This window comes from Dermacentor variabilis, chromosome 1, assembly GCF_050947875.1.
Source record: "Dermacentor variabilis isolate Ectoservices chromosome 1, ASM5094787v1, whole genome shotgun sequence".
NCBI classification, from domain to species: Eukaryota; Metazoa; Arthropoda; class Arachnida; order Ixodida; family Ixodidae; genus Dermacentor; species Dermacentor variabilis.
The window spans coordinates 146,835,852-146,857,136 of NC_134568.1; the positions used below are offsets into that span (position 1 = coordinate 146,835,852).

The window sequence follows — 21,285 nt, forward strand, 5'->3', positions numbered from 1 at the left end:
CCGAACCATACTTTCGCAGGACCTTTGAGGCAGAATATAATATCTGCCAACATCAAGATATGGTCCCAGCAATTAGCGCTACGCTTTCGTACTCCGCCACCCAGTCTTCAACGTCCGCTTCACCGGAACAACAGAGCGTTCCAGGATCCTGCGGTTGCACTAACACGACCGCTGAAGTAACGAGCGCTGACGTAGGCGTCATGTCTACCGCCCATTGCAGACAAATGCCCAAAACGACGGCCGCTACAGAATTCCGTTGCGAGGCGCGACGTACCCAGCACCTCCGCCAAAGTTTGACGGAGGCGAGATGTAGGCGAAGGATACGTGTACAGACTATATACAAAGAAAGCCAGGGCAAGAGAAGGTGCCTGACCTGGGCCACGTGCAGACGTCCTCATCGTCTTAATCGCCAAGCCTCGCGTTCATCCGTGTACGGGTCGCTCCGTAACAATATAAGATATGTCATAAACGGGAGTCCGTACGACATTTAGGTCAGCAAATTTTAGTTCTGCCTGTACCACGACGGCAACGTCTTTTCATACGAATGCGACGAATTCATGCATACGAATCGCGTTAGACAGATGCGTCGTGCAGAGCCGGGCTTGCGCTGCCATCTGCGAGTGACGTCAGGTTGTGCGTCTAACGAGAGCCGGGCTAAGGCGATACGCACGCGATCGGAGAGGACGCTCTGTGCACACAGCGATCTCCTCGCGCGGTGCACTTTGCATCGCCTGTGCTCGTGGATTATCGACCGGCTGCCGCAGTGTGTCTCGTAAAGATCATGAACTTCGCAAGCGGATGAGAGACATTGCAAGACGTCGAGAATATGACGCAGGCGATCCGGAGCGTGCTGCTAAAAGTTAGTTCCGCTTCTTGCGCAAAAGTCGCCTTGGGCTATAATGGTTCGCGAATATAAAACGATAGTCAGACACTCGTCACGGCATAATTATGCCTATGGCGTCGTACGAGGTTTAATGCCGAATGCGACCCGAACGCTAATAAGGCAAATCGCGAAAGAGCGAATGTCATGCTAGTGAGACACTTAGAGAGCTCTAACGCAATAATATTCTCATGACTGCGTTAAAGAACAGAGGAAACGCAAAAATCTTAAAAACAGTTCCGGCGTTCGTGTGGTTGAAATAGAAATGTAGAAAATAATAAAGAAAAAGGGATCATCGTGCTTTCCGCGTCCAAGGTGATCCCTACTCCTTCTGAGCCGTAGACGGCTTACAGCGATCGAATCCCGTGGATCTCCACCCAATTCATCACGTCCGGAGAAAAGCGCCAGGTGGTCGCGATTCGCTGTCCGCGAGCGCATGTCCCGTTCAAATTTCGCTGCAGCCGAGTGAAATACAGTCTTTCCCGCCTGTCCACTGCTGAGAATGAATAACGAAGGGTGTAGTGTCAGCTTACAAGCGTGCGATAAATTAGGCTGAAAATGTATTCCGTATATTTGAGCCCATCAGTAGATTAAATCACGTAGCTATCTCGGCTGGACGTTTAATATTGGTGGCTCTATACGCCTGATAACGTGGGAGAGGTTTTTCTATTTTTCAATCCCTCGTATTCTTGTGTGCTTGCTCAGGAGCGTTTGTGTATTTATGCACTAGTAGGCTTACGCGAAGGTGTTCTAGGCAAAACTTGGCTTGCTTTCGGTAAGCTACCGGAAAGCATGAGAACCATCTTATCAATGGACAAGCGCAAGGGTAATTAACGAGGTTACACCAAGCTTTGCATACATTTTCTGCCGCTTCCAATGACAGCTCATTTAGGGTGGATTTTGGAGCGATAGATTTCACTATAGTTTACACTGTGGCACTGAGTCGGAAAATGGTGCCATTCGTAGTTCGCGAACTGCTAATCTCTTGGTTCGTTGTGCTCGTGCTCAAGGTGATTGCTACTTTAATATGAATAAAGTGATAAAAACTGAATTCCTTGGAAAACTATAAAACAAAAAGAAAACGCTTTTGGAGCTCAGCGCAATCATGGAAGACTGAATGAGGGATGCTTTCATGACCGAGCAGCGAGAAAATATTGGTGCACTTGCATTCAGCAAATGCAAAGCGCGTTCTTACAACGACTTTAGTGCACGATGCATTTTGTCTCTACGCTTTCTCCTCTTGAAGGGACGCTATATACCAACACAAAATTGGCTTATACTGACACAGTGTTCTTTCAAAACACGATTTTCGGTAATGTCACCGTAATAGCTTAATTATTTAAAGAGAAAATGAAGGTCAAAGCTTCATTGTTTTTTCTTTAATTTTGCGCGGAACCTGAGAGCCGGTACGTCAGTGTGACGCCACGGATTTCGAAGCATTTTTTTTTCGCATTTGGGCGGTTGCGGCGTAAAGAGACGCAAAAGAGAGAAATAACTTGTGCTGTATTATAGTAAATTGCACAATACCAAAGAAGACACTCTCACCGCGAGATGAAAAGTCAGAAAAGCCGCCAACACGAAAGACGGATGGCGACGCCACGTCAAAGTTCCCGCCACAGCTTGCCGTGACGTCATGGAATTCGACGACGTCTGCTCACGCCTACATAATTGCCAGTAAAGACGCACATACTTGTATTCCAAAAGAGCCCAAGACTGAAGTTGGCAAGTTGCAAGAACTTTTGAGTATGTGTCTTCGTATGATAAATTTGAATGAAAAAAAAATCTTGTGTGTGATGATGTGTTCCTGATTGCCCAATGTGTATAAAATAGCCAGTCAATCGAAATAAGCCCCAATTTGAAGTTAAGCGCCTGTCCTGTCGTTTACGTACTTTTCGTCCTCGTCCATAGCGATGTTTTAAGAGCGCTGTCAAGGTGAACCAACTTGCCATAATCAAGGTATTGTTGCTGATTTTCCGTCACCAACCTGGCGAAGCCTCCTGACTATCCAGAGGACATATGAAATCGGGCCCCGCGGTTTCGTTTTTTCTCGTGCACATTACGCCCCCACACACACTGATATATATATATATATATATATATATATATATTATGTGCACGAGTTGTCTACTACCCAGTAAGTTGGCAGCGATATGTTCCTGAAGCCGTGGATCACATCCCGAAGGAGGGTGCCGTTTTCTTCTGAGTGTATACGGCGCTTCTTGCCTCTTCGGCCGGACTCGCGCCCAGTGGCGCACTTTACGCACGCCTCCGTCTCCCTCGAGTCCCGCGCGTTGCAGTGCACTCGCGTGGCTAATTGGTCGGCTAACTTCTTCGCAGAGCAGAAGTGTGCTGCGAGATTTCAGTGACTGCGCTGTAGTCGAACTTCTCGCCTCTTTCTTTCCTTTCTGCCTCGCTCCCCAACTGCCATCGCTCGCGGCGCCGCATGGCGTGACCTCTAATGAGGAACGGAGACGTCCCGTTTTTCTAACAATTTTTTCTGTCTTTTCTAACATTTCTTTCTCATGCGGTCTCTTGGGAAACTCTTCATGGAAGGTCTGTTCTGAGAATGACCCTAAATGAAAGCGCAAACTTTCCTGAAGCAAATTCTGTGTGTTTTTCTTTCTTTCCTTTTATGTACATGACAGTGCTATTGCATCTCGCCTTTTCGATTCTTTAGTGCTTCGTTTATTATTTCGCTATTTGTTTCATTCTTGCTCGAAGTGGCGGCGGCTTCGAGAGGCGCCTCCCCAGTTCACCTGCAATCGCGCCTCCCAGGTGCACGGCCGATGCTCATTTGACTGCAGACTCGAAATTCAACGGTTCGTGCTCTCCTCTGTGCGTACATTTGCGGGTTGAACTTCCTCTCCCAAGAGCAAGAGCGACGCAACAAGGGGGAAAGAGGTTGCTCTGGACTACATCACTCCAATTACCAGTTAGCACCATAGTTGTCTTATTTCTTACGAAACAGTGCACGCATGGAATCGTATACCTGTACAGCCACGGCCATGCAGGTGTCTCTAAAAATGCGCTTTCAGAAAGTATAGAGCGGCTGAACTTTGTGACCTTAAAAATAGACTTGTACCACAGTAGTCACTCATGCGGTCGGATTGTGCAACTGTACGCGTGTATACTGGGTTACCGAAAAGTAACTGTGCAGTGGAATTTGTGGTCTTACACTTTTAAGTTTACTTACGACAGTGCACTGATCACTAGAGGAGATGCTTAAAGCGTCCACCACCGCCTTGAACACACGTGTGCACACGACGCCGCATATTGTTAAACGTTCAGCGAAATGTTGCTGGCGTTATCTGTTCAATGTGCTGGGTAATGTATGTATGCACCTCCTGCAGTGTTACGAGAGCATTGCTCTCGTAAACGTGTGTTTTGAGTGCACCTCACAGACGCTATCGGGCGAACTACGTACATGCCTCGCGCTTCATATCGCGCGGGAAACTGCGATGTCCTTCCCTATTGTCCTCATGGTATTTGTTTATTTTCTCCCTGCGCATTTACTTTTTCCGACACCCGGTATATGTGAAGCCTGGGGACACTGGCTGAAGCTTAAGGTGAATAATTAACTGCACTTCAGTGGCGCATGTAAGTTGCCCGCAAAGCAGGGGAATTAAACGAGGCGCTATCACGAATACGTTGCGCTCCACATAACGAGTTTTGTTCTGCCTCACGTACACACGTTTTTCTCCCTTGTGGTTTCAAACACTCCAGTTCAATCGTACGCTTCAGTGGCGTATCGAGTTCCCGCTAAAATTCTACTACAACACGCCGTCTGGCCCTACACAGTCAGTTCAGAAAGCAGTTACGTCGAATGTCTGCTTCTTTGATGAGTACTCAGCTACCAGTAATATTCGGCGGTAGGATACACGCAAGACGAAAGAAAAAACGTTGTTTAACCCAGTTTCGAGAAAGATTTATTTTAAAAAAATTATCAGGGTCTAGCCAGTGCGCGATGGAGCGTAGGTATCTTTAGCGGGATGCGCAAGTCACTTTTCGTGCCTCAATTAAAGCACAGGAAAGGTAAATAGCCACGGCATCCACGTCTACTCGACGAGAAAAAAAAAGCATATAAACAAACAAACAAAGAAGAAGAAGAATGAAGTAGATAACTATTGCTACTATGGGACGGAGCCTTATCTGAACAGTGTGTGCGTACGACGTCTGTGACAGTACTTGCTGTATCGGGGAATGTAATCGCCATTTTGTGACTTGGTTGAGAATAAAGAGACAAAAACTTAAAGTAAAATTATGGATTTTTACGTCTCAATATCACGACCTGATTATGACGCACCGCGTAGTGAGGGGTTCCGGAACAATTCTGCCGACCCGGGGTTCTTTACCGCTTACCGAAATCTAAGTACATGGGTGTTTTCGCATTCCAGCCCCGTCGAAATGCGGCCGCCGTGGCCAGGGTTTGATCCCGCGACCTCGTGCTTAGCAGCCCAACACCATAGCCACTATGCAAGCACGGCGGTTGACAAAAGCTTATTCGGAATACTTACAAAACAAAGCGCTTACAGAAAAATAGAAAAGAAAAGAAAAGCTATGCTGGCGCAATGCGACACAGCGCGCTGCCAGTTTATTTCCGCCAAGAGCAGCAGCAGCCGTCCCGGATGAATTCGAAGGAATAGAAGCACAAGCTCCAAATAGACTCAGTGCGGAGAAATAGGAAGCCACGTTCTCAAGCTAGGATCAAGTGGGAGCACTAGCACAACGTCGCCGATAGCATGCAGTTATAACAACACAACAAGACATGAAAAGGAAAATACACGCAACAGGACGCAACAGCTCTTAAGGCGAAGCGCAGTCAGATGCACACTCCTTTTTCGTTAGTCTTCCACTTCTGGCCACCTCCGTCGCGTGACACCGAAGATGCGGCGGCCCATAGGCCCACTGGTAGCAACAGTCGGTGCGCGTTGCATACATATTGTATCGCTTTCGAGGCAGCACGGCTCTTACACGCGGCGCCGAGAGCGATTGCAGATGGAACTCGTCGCGACTAACGTTTCGCAAGTGAAGACAGGCCCCCCTCCTTCCCTCGGGAGAGAGTGTCAGATCTGACGCGGGGGGTAGACAAAAGCGGAGCGGCGTTTCCGGCCGCAAGGCAGAGTGGAGAAATTGGAAACGTGACGCGCTTTGTTTTGAAGTGGCGCGAGGGGATGAGGTTTCGCAAGGGAGCATTCGAAGAACGGAGGTATGTACGCCAGGGAGCAAAATTCGAGTCGTCGAGGCCCCGCCGAGAACAGAGCTGCGGGCGAGTATAGAGTCTGCTTTTCCTTCGCTCTTCATTCCCTTCTCTCTCTCGCTCACACGAGCGCGCGCGGGGTTGAATGTAATTCTTGCAACGGATGCGCGTGCGTCGCCTTCCCCGGCTGCATTCGGCGGAGGACTACCGTGCACCAGAAGCGACGTTGTCCCACGTGCCCCCCCCCCCCCCCCCTTCTCTTACCGAAAACATCTTGTTAGCAATGCGCCCGCGACACGCGCGGCAGCATCGAATGCTCCGTACCACGACGCCTTTCGGCGCACGTGAAGCCCCGGATCTTTCTCGCTCGCTTGTACAACAAACAACTCGTCTTTCCCGCTTCTGCCGACATAGCACATGTTAGGAGGAGATTCTCCTTGTGATCATCTCGATCTCAGATCACACGCACACACATCCCGCGCTATGCAAGCGCCTTGGGAGCGCGCTTTCAGTCAATAGGCCCAAAACATCGAGAACCAAGGAAGATGTGGCGAACAAAACGAAACGGGCACAGGACTGTTGCGAGTTTCTTGCTGGCCTGTCATCGTGATGGATAGCTTCCGGATCGCTTCAGGAAAAAGATGACTGACTGAAAGTTATTAACTGTATACCAATATAATGCAAGTTGTTACAGAATGCAAGTAAGTGGTTAAAAGCGCCAGCGTACGAGTTTTCTAACTTGTCTTCTCTGCTGAAAAAGAAAAGAACAAGAAAGAAAAGAGCTGAGCACCCGTTTAAGGGTTTAGACACAAGAGGGGTCATTTTACATCGCAAGAGACGCTGCGGAGAGTAGACGCAACTTGGCTATGTGCGAAAGCGCATGTCCGACAAAAGAACTTATTGGGCAACAACGATGCTAGCGTGGCCAATCTCCTGCAATATTTTGCTGATTTCCTTAATTTTTCACTTAAATTTTCAGTTCTGTACTTACTTCGGCTGCTTAGATATTCAGGAGCGAAATTCGCGAAAGGAAAAAAAAAAGAAAAAGAAACATGGACACCACCACAATATACCATATACCATAATATAAGAACGTACAATGAACATACGAGGTGAGATCTGCGGGCGGGATCGCGGATTGTGAACTTGTAGCTTATGTGTCACGACTTGCGAGCCACTCCCGGGAGCTCGTTTTTGAGGGCTTTTTAATTGCAATGGGTTTTTTCTTCCCATTGTGCTCCTCTTTTTATGGCATGTCGGAGAAGCTTAGTAGCGGTGCCTCTGCGAGGCGCCAACATCTCCGTACACATATATTTAAAAAAAATGATGCAGGCAGCGTCCCATCAGTAAGGGAAGCGAGGAATATAGGATGCCGCCTAGAACCTGTGCTATGTTCAGTGACGGCTAAATGCTGCTTCAACATATAGACGCGCCTTAACCAAGATTATGGCATACTGAGAGGACATTTGAATCGCAACTAATTGGTCTCTTCACTACAGTACTGCGCGCGGCTTGTAGGATGTTGGTTAACAAACACAAGTTGGGCCATTTATTTTAAAACGAATTGCGTATTAAGCGCTAAGGCGCAATGGTTGCTGCGGGCGCGAACCCGCAGCAATGCACGTGCGGGTTTTTTGTTCCTCATTTGTGTTCCTTTTCCTTTATTTGGAGCTAACCGCTTAATACATGAAGTCAATATTTTCTTCGCACGTTTTTAATGCTTCTGTACCATGCGAAAGGCGGAAAGTCGGCGCTGTCTTAATTTGCAATTACATGGCGAAACATCGCCCAGTCTTCGTATTCAGTTTAAATACGTTATCGCATAATGGCCTCTGCCTCGCGCTGTCAACGAAACATAAGCCAAATAGCGGCGTACGCAGTTTTATGCGAATGGATAAGAGAAAGAAAGGTGGGCGGGGTGTTCAATTCCCCCCGCCCCCCGCCGTTCCTGCCCTCCCCGCGTTTATGATTTCTACACTAGCGAAGTGTCCACTGCACCCAACATGGTACAGCTTCTCCAATGGGTCCCGCACTAGCATATGCTATCTCTTGGAATAGTCATGGAATGTGTTCATCACACCAGGCGTATCGCAAGACAAAGATGAATCTGGACGCCATCTAAGAAAACATTAATTGCGGGGTTTTACGTGCCAAAACCACTTTCTGATTATGAGGCACGCCGTAGTGGGGGACTCCGGAAATTTAGACCACCTGGGGTTCTTTAATTTGCCCCTGAATCTAAGTGCCACGGGTGCTTGCGCATTTCGCCCCCATCGAAATGCGGCCGCCGTGGCCGGGATTTGATCCCGAGACCTCGTGCTTAGCAGCACAACACCATAGACGTCCCAAATATGCGTCGGTTCGGTGAAAACTAATACTCTTGCGTGAGTAATAAAATTATGTACTCTTATGCACGTTAGAAAACTTGGTATCCTGTTATTTAGCGTTAATCAGGAAACTCCTTCCACTGTTGAATGTACGCAATAATCTGATGTTAAGCAATCTTAGACACTGAACTAGCGACAGTGATTGGTGTGTTTTCTTTGCTTGTCCTGCAGTGAACCTCCAGTCGTGTTTCCAGTTGGAACCCCAAAACACCGTCAGATAAGGTACGCACATCAGGGATTTTTCGACAAACGTGCACGCCTGTAGAATGAGTGCGAACGCTGCATCTCAGCGCTGCCTGCTACTGCGCCTCTACTGCTGCCTCAGAGTAGCTGGCGGTGATAGCGGCAAGCACGGTAATAACTCCGCCTCCACGTCTTTCTTTACTTTGAGGCAAGGCACTAGGCGCCCAACAAACCGGAGTCGCGAATGAGAGCAAACAAGTAACCACTACAGGCCGAGTGTAGCACTGAATATTTCTTGGCTTTTCTTTATCACCCACTCTTCCAGAGAAACGAAAAGCAAAGTACAAACGTGTTAGCCTGCTCGAGGTCTGGCTCCAACTGCAGTGTAATGCAGAACCTGAGAGCGCATTATACAAAAGCCGTACAGCGGAAAAATATAGGGTCGATGGTTATTGCAGAAAGTTTGGCTAGTGTGAACCCTGTGATTATTAAAATATTTGGAGCACTCGTTGGAAAAGAGGAAGGAAGGCCTACCTTCTTATGTTGGACAAAGCGTTGGAAATCTCTTTAATAATGTAGCGCCACTAGATTAAAGCGCACTCTTCATTGAGAGAGAGGGAAACGAGCGCTAACGATATGCGGGAGATGTTAGCCGGGCTGTTCGCCTGACATGCTACTCTCCAGGAGCTGGGTGATGGTTACGATATGACACTCTCCATTGAAGCTTTATGTTATGCACATACAAAAAGAGATTCGGGCCGCTTGCCTGCACCCTTCTCGGACCCTTTGTCCAGCTACTAATGTTTGGCAGAAACAACAAAGCCAGTCTTAAAGTAACGCTGTTCTGAGCCAGATGACTCTCTTGATTCAGTGCACTGCAGTGTCGCGAGAACACTGCGACCGAGCTATCTTTCGATGTATACTTTGCGGTGTATAATACACTGTATAATCTGCAACAAAAGGGGGTCTACTTGACAGAACAATTGTCGTGGCGGGCATGATAGTGAGTAGAAATAAATGCTATATGTTTCGATGACCGTGCGAGAAAAGAAGTGACAATTTCGCCCGAAGCGTGAAGCACTGAAAGCGACAAGGTATGTGGCGAGACACAGCATGCGCGGCAACTGCTGCGCCCCGGCAGCTATTAGGCGTGTCGCAAGGCGATGAGAGCTGCTGCTGCAAGCGTCGCACTTCACTGGTTTACGAGATTAGACGGAAGGAAAATATGCGGATCCCACGCAGTGTGGGAATCGACGTAAGCGAAGCTTTGTATGCTGTTTGCTCTGACTGACAATAATTAGCGGTGATGTCGGTGGCGAATGTGTAAATTCTTCAGTGTTTATAGTCCAATACGAGAGGGGTGAGTTGACGTTAAACGTTACCTTGCGTGCACCACCACTGTTTGTCTGCGTAGTCCACAGAACACACAATGAAACGTGTCAATTTGCTTGAGGCGTTGTTGTGCGTCATTGTTCACAATCTCTGAGAGCGTTGAGCATTATCATTGGCTCACATGGCACATTGCATCGTGGCAGAAGTGTACAGAAGAACAATTCCTCAACAACGGCTAGTCAGCAAGTGCTCTTGCGCGTTCGGCTGCTGGAAAGGAGCATTCGAGCGTTTCACATACGGACGCGGCAGCGCGGCGTGTTTCACTACCACGGCTACCGGCAGAGACACCAGCTTCAAGCGCTCTTTTCAGGCTATCGGAGATTGTAATGTTTACATTATCACAGCCTAGCACGCGAGCTGCACAGCCCAGCAATTGTATATTTGTCGCATAGGAAAGCAAGCACAGCACGTGCAAAACACACAAACTGTGAAACGCTGCCGCGGCGGCTCCGGCCTGGACACGTAATGTTCCTGTAAATGCGCGCGCGAGGAGTGGCTCCACTGCGGAGCTGGATCATAAACCGGACCTATGCGCAACTCTGCTCCCTGCGGGAGCATATACAGCAACACTAGGGACACGCGGAGGCGAGCGCCCTCTGGGGGCGTTGCAAGAATCTGAGCGGCGCGTGCGAGTTAGACCACAACTACAGTGTCTAGAATGGCCACTGTAGTTCTAGCCACTGCACCACAACAGCAGCAGCAGCGCCCGGAAAGTCGGGAGAAGAGGCAAAGAAAGCTTCGCTTCGGAATGTAATGCCGGTGTCACAGGTACACTTCTGATCGCGATCGGGGCTGATCCGGATGGGATTTCTTGATCCCGATCAACAATACTCGTTGCTACACAATCCAACGATCCGGATCGAGTTATTATCGCCTGCTGAACGTCGGCAACTTTCAGAACTGCATAACGCATTGGCTTCATATTTGCACAATACGGTTATATTTCGTCAATATTTAAATTTTACAAATTTCTATTGCTGGTAAACAGGTTTTTAGATGTTTCTTGTTGAGCTGCCTTCACGTTTTGCCTTTAGCGTTCTCAGAATACTGCGCTAGAGGGCGCGATCGTGATCAAGGGGCCTGATCGCGATCTCGGATCACGATCGGCCGGATCCGGATACCGCAAGACCGTGATCGCAAATGACCGTGTAACAACACCCGATCCAGATCAAGCTCGATCCGGATCGGCCCCTATCGCGAGTAGAAGTGTACGTGTGACACCGGTATAATTTATCATCCCGGTGTGCTTAGTGTTTCTTCAGAAAGCAAGAAATAAAACAGAGTGCTTGCAGACCATCCACTATGCGAACTAAAACAAAGCTCACTCGAGTGTTAGCCTTATATATCGCTCATCACCAGCATTCGTCCCTCCCGGGTCGAATTTTTAATTGCGAAGCGCGAACTGCTGCGCAGGTAAAATGATTCTGCCAGGCGTGAACACTTTCGAAATTGTATGAATGGCCGCGCGTGCGCGCACGGAAAAGTGCAAGTTTTCATATCTTCTACGCAAGCGACCACCGGAGCTTTTCGAAGGAGAAGGCATTAAATAAATTAAGAAATGCACCAGCGGTGCGGCGATCACCAGTGCGTCAGGATGGGTGCCTGGGCAAACGTGCCTGTTCGTTTCGTGGAACAAGGTGCTGCTTACTCCTCGTGTGACTTTTCTATTCAGTCAGTCGATTAGTCACTCGCGTGGCGACAGTTGTCACAGAGTAGAGCGTCGATACTGTCTAATGGACTTTCCTCTTTTCTGCTACACACCCGCCCGCGCACTGAAGCAATCAATATCATTGCAATCGACATGATAAATCGATGACATGATAAATCGAGGTAGGTCTTGCTGTCGCTCTTTGGAGGTTCACTCGCTTCTGTGTCTTGCTTCACTCTCCCTATAATATTGAACACTCTAATGAGGGCGAGCTCGCCGGCACGCCCCGTCACAGGCAGTTAGGGCGGCTAAAGCGCGGTGCTTTACGCCATCCTGAATGTTTTCCACGAAGCAGTGCAGTAATTCTTCTGCAGCAAGGGTACGTTGGTAACGGGACCACTATGGCATAAAGAAAAGGAAAGAAAGCGTAGGTTTGGGGGAAGGAGGGGGAGTAGGTGGCGTGTAAGTAAAGCCCGGAATACATGGAGCGAATAACCGGCGTCCGAGCGACGAACTTCCTTGGGCGGCGAACGCCCGACGGCCGGCGTCCAAAAATTTGACGGCCGCCGCCGATCTGTCTGTCCAAATATTTTCGTCGGGCCGCCGGAAGCGTCGAGCGCGCAGCGGCGGACGACAGCCAATCGGGAGGCGCCAGTTCCGGTCGCTAGGCAGGCTGGTCTTTCGCGCGCGGCCTTTTCTCGTCTTCTGCAACCACGTTGGTGTCTGCGCTAGTGCTGGTGTATTTTTCAGTTATAAAAGCGGTATATGCCACCTTAAAAAGCGCTTATATTTGTTTCATTGTTTACCACAACGCGTATGCTAAGTCTGATAACACTGGCGCCAACACGGCAAACTCGCGGCGGCGTCCGCCCGCTGTTCGCCTCATGTATTGCTATGCAGCGCATCTTCGACGTCTTGCCGCCGCGCCCATGTTCGCCGCGCCGCGTTCGCCGTGACAATTCGCTCCATGTAGCCCGCGCTTAAAGCAGTCATAGGGGGGGATAGAGGGAGAAAAGAAGGAAAGTAGGTATGCTAACTAGGAAAGCAGTAGGTTGACTACCCTACGTTAGAGGACAAGAAGAGGAAAAAGCAGAAAGAGAGGGGAAAGCGGTGAATGTGCGCACGTGCGCGCATTCCGCGTGTTAGGGGCAGTAGGGCTAGGCGGCAAGATATAGCTCTGGATATTTAGTCACCTACAAATGTGATCATTCTTCATACTCATCGAGGTAGGCCCGACCCCTTACCTCAGCATTACAATAATAGAGGAGTCATCCAGGGTGGATTGTTGAGCCCAACCTTCTTCAATATGTGTGATAGACAGAGGCCTCTCCTGAACGCCTTCTATTAACTACGTGAAATTTCCAGGAGCGAAAAAAAAATTTCAAGTCATTAGAAGTACCACTCCCTCAGCAAGCACCGTAAAAACGACCCTTGTGGTGATCCGCGCTTCAAGTTAAGTTACGAGTTTTTACGCGCCAAAACCACGATCTCATTATGAGGCCTGCCGTAGTGGGGGACTCCAGAAATTTGGACCCCCCGGGGTTCTTTAACGTGCACCTTGACCTAAGTACACGGGTATATTCGCATTTCGCCACCAGAGAAACGCAGCCGCCGGGATTCGATCCCGCGACCTCGTGCTTAGCAACCCCACACCATAGCCAGTAAGCAACCGCGGCGATTAGTCCGCGCTTCCAACTTGTCAAAGTTGGAAGCAACACGATCACGATCGCGTAGTGTTATAAGAGCAATAAACCGCATCACGTTGTCTATACCGCACTCTATAAGCAAAACACGCTGTACAGCTGACGATCACACCATACGATAGGTCTCATGGCGACTCGCCGCCTATAAATGCGCCAGTAACCGCGTCCACTTGTCGCAGTTATATGACAAGGTCGGCGCCGCTGCGTCGCACGTTACCCCCGCCTTCTTCGCAGCACCCCTTCGATAGCGTGTGCGGTGCGCAGGAGCGGACTGTGCGCGCGGCGCCTGATCGTGGGCCGGTTTCACGTTTCCGCTTGGTTCAGCGAAGAAGAAAAGACAATACGGCTGCTGAAGGCGTAATCGCAACGCCTCGAGCTGGTGTCACCAGTAGCGCACACTGCTGTTTCAATCGATGTCACGCCGTAATCATGTCGGCCTGCTCAAAGAAAGGCGCTCCACTCTTGACTGTAATCGGAGCGAGAGGGAGGCAATGAAGAGTCGAATTAAGACACAATGCACCTGAAATTCGAAGCGTAAGGTTGAAATTACCGCCACTTTCGCATGTTACATTTAAGTTGTTGCTTATCACGAGCACCAAAGAACAGCTCGTACTCTGGACCAGTCTAGAGCTCTCCCGACGACCGCACTATTAACAGCGGTCAAAAAAATATCTCAGTGCCCTTCCACTCTGTGCAGAAGGATGACCTGCAAAGCTGTGAATGTGGGTCCCTTAATGGCGAACTGCACCTCCACCGCGGGTCGGCCCGGCATTGCACAATCTTTGGGATCGGCCCACGTATGGGGAGTGCTCAACGCCTGCTTCACCTCCGCCGCGGTTCTTTTGCTGAGGTCTGTATTATACGGTTCAGCGATTTCCCTGTTTATTGTTCAAACATCCAGGACACTTTCTTTGCATTTTTTGTGTGCTTACCCAGAGATTTTCTTACACTCGAATATTTACGGATTAAAATCATGCCTGTTTTTATTTTCAGCGATTTCTTTTGCTTGCGCAAGGTTCTAGAGGAATTTGTCGATATTTTTTCACACCGAAAAGGTGGGAGGGGGGTAACCTTTCTTTCTTTTTTCTTCTTTTTTCAGCCGGCAATTCCAGTGGTATTTGCCATTAGGGCGATCTGTGACTCTGCCATTTGCGTTTTTGTCAGTGTATATGTAACGTAAGGGTGAAGAAAGCAAAATTAATTGGTTTGAGGTAGTGACGTTGATAAGCATATGGAACCGTCTGACGTAGCGGCCATGGTATTCAGCGAATATATTAACATATGGCGACACTGTTACCAAATAGCGAAGTGATAAATCAAGTGCGCATTATGTTTCGGCATTCACTAAGTAAAAAAAGAAAACAACAAACTAAATAAAAGTAAGTCGAGTATTTGTATTCCTTCGCTCAGCCATGATGGACAAGGAGATAATAGCAGTCGTACGAAATATTTTTTGACGCAAGCCACTTATAGTTTCTACATCTCACACATCTAAATGAGTGCCAATTACGTGCTGAATATGCACTGCACCTAAGGCATAGCATCTTAAGTTACAAAACTATCTAGAATAAAACGAAAAATAAGGAGGATAAATTCAGAACTCTGACCATATGAGTACAAGAGGCAGATGAGTCATTCATATGCACCCCAATACCCCAGCCCCTCTTGTTTTTTTCTTTTGTAATATTGTGTTGGGAGTACTGATGTTTCCCGGTTAAAAACGAAAAATTAGGAACTCTAACCATATCAGTACCACAGGCAGACGAGTCATTCTACATGGACGTCTGCTCCTGACAAGCTGTCGCTAACGAGTTAAGACGAACCGGACAATAGTACTTGAAAAATATGCACTGAAACAAGAGATTACCAAATAATTTTTCGTGCTTTCTTGTTTGAGTACATTTTAGTTGTTGTTGTTTGCGGGAAAATGCTATAAAAAGGCAGTCAGTCTGCACAGCTTGGCGATGGTTGCAATCGCAAATTTCTTCTGATTATTTTTTTTCTAGCAATCGCGTAGAATAAAAAAAAAGTTCCTACTTCGGCTTTTGCCTTAAAAAAATTACATATATTCTCGTCTAAGTTAGCATATATAAACCACGTGTCTCAGCGAACACCTATTTTTTTATTTAATTTGCTCATCTCAAAATTTATTTCAACAATATTTCTTTCAAAACATTTCAAAATACTTCAACAGCTTTTAAAAATTTCCTGTGGCAGATAACGGAATTCTAATCTATGAGCTGGTCTACTCGAAGAGACGGACATTACTTGTACAAAAAATTGACGTAAATAATATACTAAATAACAAAAAATCACTAATTAAGGTTTTAAACTAATTACCTTATGGCACATATTGTAGTTCACACATTCTAGCGGGTGAGACTGCAAGGCATATCTGTTTGAAAAAGAATTGTGTGGATTACACCATTCACGAGGTATGTGCCCTCAAACTTGAGGTAAAAATGCACTGTCGTTTCAGTTACTTTCTTAGCAAAACGTCGTTTTATGCGTTGAAGCACAAAAGTAACTGGAACGCAAGTGTATTTCTCCGCAAAGTTCGCGAATAAATATCTCGAAACTGGTGCCGCCCTGAGAACTCGTTCCAAGTGGATCCTCCTTGCGAGCTCCCCGGCTAGAATTTGTACGTAACTTACAATACGTGCCATATTTTAATTACTTAAATCTAATTAGTGATTTTTTGTTAATTAGTCGATTATGAATTTCAATTGTTTGGGCGAGTAATGTCCGCCTCCTCGAGTAGACCAGCTCACGGGCTGAAATTGCGCTACCTGCCACCGGCAATTTCTTTTTAAAATCTTTTGAAAGTGTTCGCTGAAACACCTGGCATTATAAACGCGAGGTTGCGCCCTCTACCCACCACAGGCGCGCATCCACAAAAGTGCCAAAAGACAAGATTACCCAGGCAGCAGGTGCGAACTTTTCGTCGCAACTTCTTTATACGCCGCGGGGTCGTTTGCGAGATTTTGCAAGACCGTGAGCGCTCAAAACTAAATTCAACGCACGGATCAACTTTTGGATCGCAGGTGCGAAGCAGAAATTGAGCCAAGTGAAAAGGTTCGATATAAAACGCCTTACCAAAGTTAGCCAGGTGTGCCAAACTGGAGAATCCTCGAAACTCATTACGTCAGAAGCTCGCGCGACGATGCTTCATCGCGGAATATAACAAAATGGGCTTCCACCACGCGTGTTGTTTATAAGCCACTTAAATCTCAGAGCGAATTTACCCGAATGCGCATGCGTTCCCCGTCGCAGAACGGTGCAAATCGTTCAACTGCGAAGGACAGGGCGCAGCAGCCCAATCAAAACGCGCTCCATGTGAACGCTCGGTGCTTGCCTCTTCGCAGCAACTGCGTAATTCGTCTGTGTTTTCCTTTCCACGTTGCTCTTTTCCGCGCCACCAATATTCGGTTGCATGAAGTTTTATTCTAACTTGCCAGACGAAAAATCAAGCACTCCATGTGGCGCTAGTACGGAGATCGAGCTTGCGTCGGAGTGCATGGTGGGCAATTCATGATTTTTACTTTTAATCGTCCTTCTGGCTTCCAACGTTCTTGTGGCTTCTTATATTAATCCTAGTGAAGCTAATTTCATAGCGTAAACTCACAATGCGGCAATTACTAATGGCAGTTATCCCCTAATTGGTACTATAGGATAGTTTTCTGAGCAATATCGAGCAACAGAAGAAGAGTCTGTCAGACAGCGAAAATTATTTACCTATTCATAGCCGGCGGATCCGGAAGCGTTTGGTAGCCACGGCGAAAAATAGTAGTGGGGTATACCATGGGGGTGGGGGTCTTTGCATAGAGAGCCGAAAAGAAGGAGAAAGAGAAGTAGCCAGGTCAACCAGGACAACAAAACTGGTCTGATATCCTACACGGGAGGTGGGGGAGCTACCAATATAAGAAGGAAATTCGGGCACAATTCTCTAAGTGTAGTCAACGGCGACGCTGTGACTCTTCGTCCTTTTCCGGCTGCTTGCGATGGTGTTTTACGCCCGAAAGCTACACCCAGGCAGCTACGAGAAACGCATGTATAAGCATACAACTCCTTATTAAGCCGACCCCTCGGGGTCCTTTACTGTGCACAGAAGCTTCAATATATACACGGCCGTTAGTCGTATTTTCGCCCGTATTTACATAGGAATGACGCCGCCATGACAAGAAGTTGGAATCCGCTATACTTGTGCTCAGCAATTCTCGGTCGGTCTCCCAAAAGAGAGTGGTATGTAAAGACATTATGCACTTGAAACACACAATTTTTCCACGAGGAAAAACCCTGCACATCCGCATCTGAATGTCTCTCACGGTGCTGTCATTTGTATGTACATTCTAGGGAAGAAAGTGGTTAAGACATACTTCTGCATGAAAAATATTCCAATCACACCGTGAGAACAATAAACATTTTCGTTTCTACATCCCTATTTAGTTTGCAAATTTAAAAAGAAAATGAAAGTTGGACGAACCACTGCCACCAGTGCCGCTGGTACGTGGCCAACATATATTACTGCGCCGCAACTTTCCAAATGCAATCGGCCAAACGCGAGGTATCTGATAGCACTGCAAAGCACGCCTGCTGCTTGTTCGCTCTCATTGATGTGTCTTCTTCGTTTGCTTGCCTTCCACATCAGCTGGAGCACGCCGATATACTCTTCCAGCCAGAGATTAGGAAACAGCCACGCCGCGAGTTAAGAAATTCAGGAACAAAGAAATGGCCGATAACGTTATCGGGAGCAGCCACAGCTCCCGCGGCGACCTTGTGGGCTTTTTTGAAAACAACGGTTGCCTCGGTAGCGATCTCGCATGACTCTGTTGAATCAACCGGACAATCTGCTGCGCGAGCAAGCTCGCATCACGCAATCGAAATTACGACCCCGGAACGCTACAACTGTTCGTACAGGGAATCTTTTCTTTATTTGGGTGCTATAGCTTGCTCGCATACACTAACAAAGAAAGACAAACCAAAAAATTTATTTACTGATGGCTTACTATTACAAAGAATCTACATGACGACAGACAATTAGCGGGAGCGAGCAAGAAACAGTTTCAATATTAACACTACGTATACTATAGAGGCATCAGGCGCTATGCTGTGGTAATTACTCACGCCACTGGTGTCGATGCTCGTGCTCAAAGCCAGGCGCATCTAGCTTCCTTTAATGTATCAGTGTAGGGCCCTCATAACCTGCATATTCTGAGCGATTGCATCTGTTGAGCGGCACAAATCGAGGGGCGCGCATATACTACTCGCCCGCGCGGTCACCTGATGGTGTGGCCATATAAGCGCCAAAACTTCGCCGGAATACGGCCGCTACTGCGTCCGGCACATGGCGGGGCCAGAAAGCGGTTAGAAAGGCAGGTTTTACAAACTGAGAGACGTTGATCGCAAATCTGGGCACGACGTTACCGATACGTGCACCGCATAACTGCGCGTAGCCCCAGCAACCATGTTCCCAGGCAGAGTTGTCATTACTTTGGACATTCTTATTGTTTTTTCGACAAACACACGTTATTTCTGGCCTCGCCCGCCAACATTTCGTGCAAAATTCATGCACAAGAAAGGGAACGCCGATACAGCAGTCCGAAATAGCAGGCAAAAACAGGACGCCCGCTGGTAGCAGTTACGCGGTGAATTAAGTGAGGAATAGTTTCAGAAAATCGCCTTTGCTGTAGAATATGCAACAGACGTGTGACGTACTTGTGCTAGAGGTATGACGGGCGTTGTCAACATTTTAAATACAACCTTCGAAACTAAGCCCAGACCAGAGCACGTTGAAGAGACGCGCGACAAGTAGTTTTCCGCGGCAGGCGCGCTGCTACCAACATGCGTGCAATATGGTCTGTGGCGCGAAATAGCCTTGTCAGCAGCATTTCGAGTTTGCTGTTCTGAAAGCTACACGAAAAGAAGTGAGTAGTAATGAACTTTGGCCAGTAAATTGCTTGCTGAGAGGAATGAATGCGCCTTTAACAGCGAACAATCGAGCTACACTCCGCAAGTACCACTCTTAGACCAGGGGCGCGATCGGAGATATTTTGTTCGATACGCGTTCTGTTCAGTTGCTGCAACGTCACAAAGTTGCCGTATGCAAAATTTGTGACAGCGGGGCGGAGAGAGCAGCCAATCAGGCAGCGGTGACCTCCCCGGAAGTTTACTTCCGTCGTTTGTGGTCTGCTTGCAAACCAAATGTTTCTCGTCTTCCAAATGAATTAAATCTTTATCTAAAAAAAATGTATTTTTTCTTCTCAAGCCCAAACACGCTTTCAAATAGTAGTACGTGTGACTACTGCAATTTATAACTATAAGGTTCTTTGCGTCGTCCCTAGGTGGTGCCGCGCACAGCGAGAAGAAAAAAGAAAAAAAAAAGCGACGGGAAGAGTGGCACACTTTTCAAGAGGCAGCGACAACATTCCAGTGGCTCGCTGGCACCGATGATGTTGTCGATTTCTCTGTACAACCAACGAATTATTTGTTTCGAGAAACAAAAACGACGCCGGAATTCACTTTCTGCCATTTCTTCAAACGCGTTTCGCACCGCCACCCGCTCTCCTCCTTCCTCTAGAAACGCCAGCGCAACAACCTAAGTTCCCAACGGAAGCGCCATTTTCTCGAATTAAACTATGGATTGGATTCAAACGTGCCATTACGCAGCCGAAAAGGCCGCCTGTTGGATCCAATCCAATCCACCAGACGCGCCATGCGTAGCCGTATGATCGCTCCAAACTTCCCAGCTCCCGTCGGGTTCGGCGTCTAGCAGACGAAAAGCTCGGTGGGAGGATGATTGACAGGAGCGTGTCGTCATTTTGACGTCACCAAAAACGTGGCCGCGCCCCGCGGCTGGCGACGTCGGCGCGGAGTAGGCCAATCGCGCGCGCCGGTAACCGAACGAACGCGCCGAACAACCATCTCCGATCGCACTCCGGAACACTACAGTCCGCTTTGGTTACGACCATCTTTTTGCGTAATCGAACAATCAGCTGCCGTTTTCGAGGGCACACGCACGCAGTGTGACGCACTCAGCCCGAATGCAAATGGTCCAATCCGTAACAGCTTTGAATGCAGAGCAATATGAACAGAGATTTCTTTGTAAAGCACTGGCTGATGCCAAAAAACACGCTCTTTCTTTGAAAAAAGGATTTATTGGTAATGTCAAGTATTTAGTGTCATTAGATCCCTCGCTCAGAAGTTATCTCCTATCTCAAATTTGTGATGATACTCGTACGTTTTGAAATCTGGTGTGACATTTGAGAGCTTGTACGACAGGACCCTAGGACACGCGGCTTAGAACACTTTCGATGGGCTTTCGCAATACAGGCTCTGTAGAAGTGGGGAAGTACTAGCTCTAGAAGTGGGGAGGGGGACACAGAAGGTGGGCGTTTTCTTCCCAGCACATTAACAGATACGCACATTACAAACTCCATTTTTCCCCACGCAGGTGTAATTTCAAATTAACGTAGTGCGACAGAGTAATGTCTCACGTTGGTTCTTTAGCACTCGAGCATTTCCAAAACGAAATCACAACGACACAGAAGGTTGTAGGGCGAAGAATGGAAGCCTTTCAGTGAATCATCAGTCTTTGTGGCCTTACAAGGAACACAATAATTAGATGCCTTAGCTATTATGCACGGCGCGTCAAAATGATGCTGCACAACTGATACCGCAATCAAAAAGCATTTTAGGTCTAACGTGTGCCTTGGCGCCAAAAAATATTTGGCCTGCATGCTCATCAACATCATCATCACGACCATACATGCTCACTGAAGAGCAGAGGTCTCTCCCAGCGATCTCAGACTATGCCTGTTCTGCGTGAGCCTTATCCTTGTAAATTTTATTATCTTACTGCACCACCTACCACTCTTCGGTCCTCGACATGCGTTTTT

General features: G+C 47.8%; 1 protein-coding gene and 1 pseudogene across 3 annotated transcripts in view; one reads left to right on the plus strand and one right to left on the minus strand.

Annotated features, from left to right (window-relative positions):
* The window catches only part of LOC142574269 (uncharacterized), a 29,454-nt pseudogene extending 29,141 nt beyond the window's left edge, over nt 1-313 (plus strand).
* The window catches only part of LOC142586075 (GTPase-activating Rap/Ran-GAP domain-like protein 3), a 567,772-nt gene that overhangs the window by 267,459 nt on the left and 279,028 nt on the right, over nt 1-21,285 (minus strand). The gene's annotated exons all lie outside the window — the stretch shown is intronic.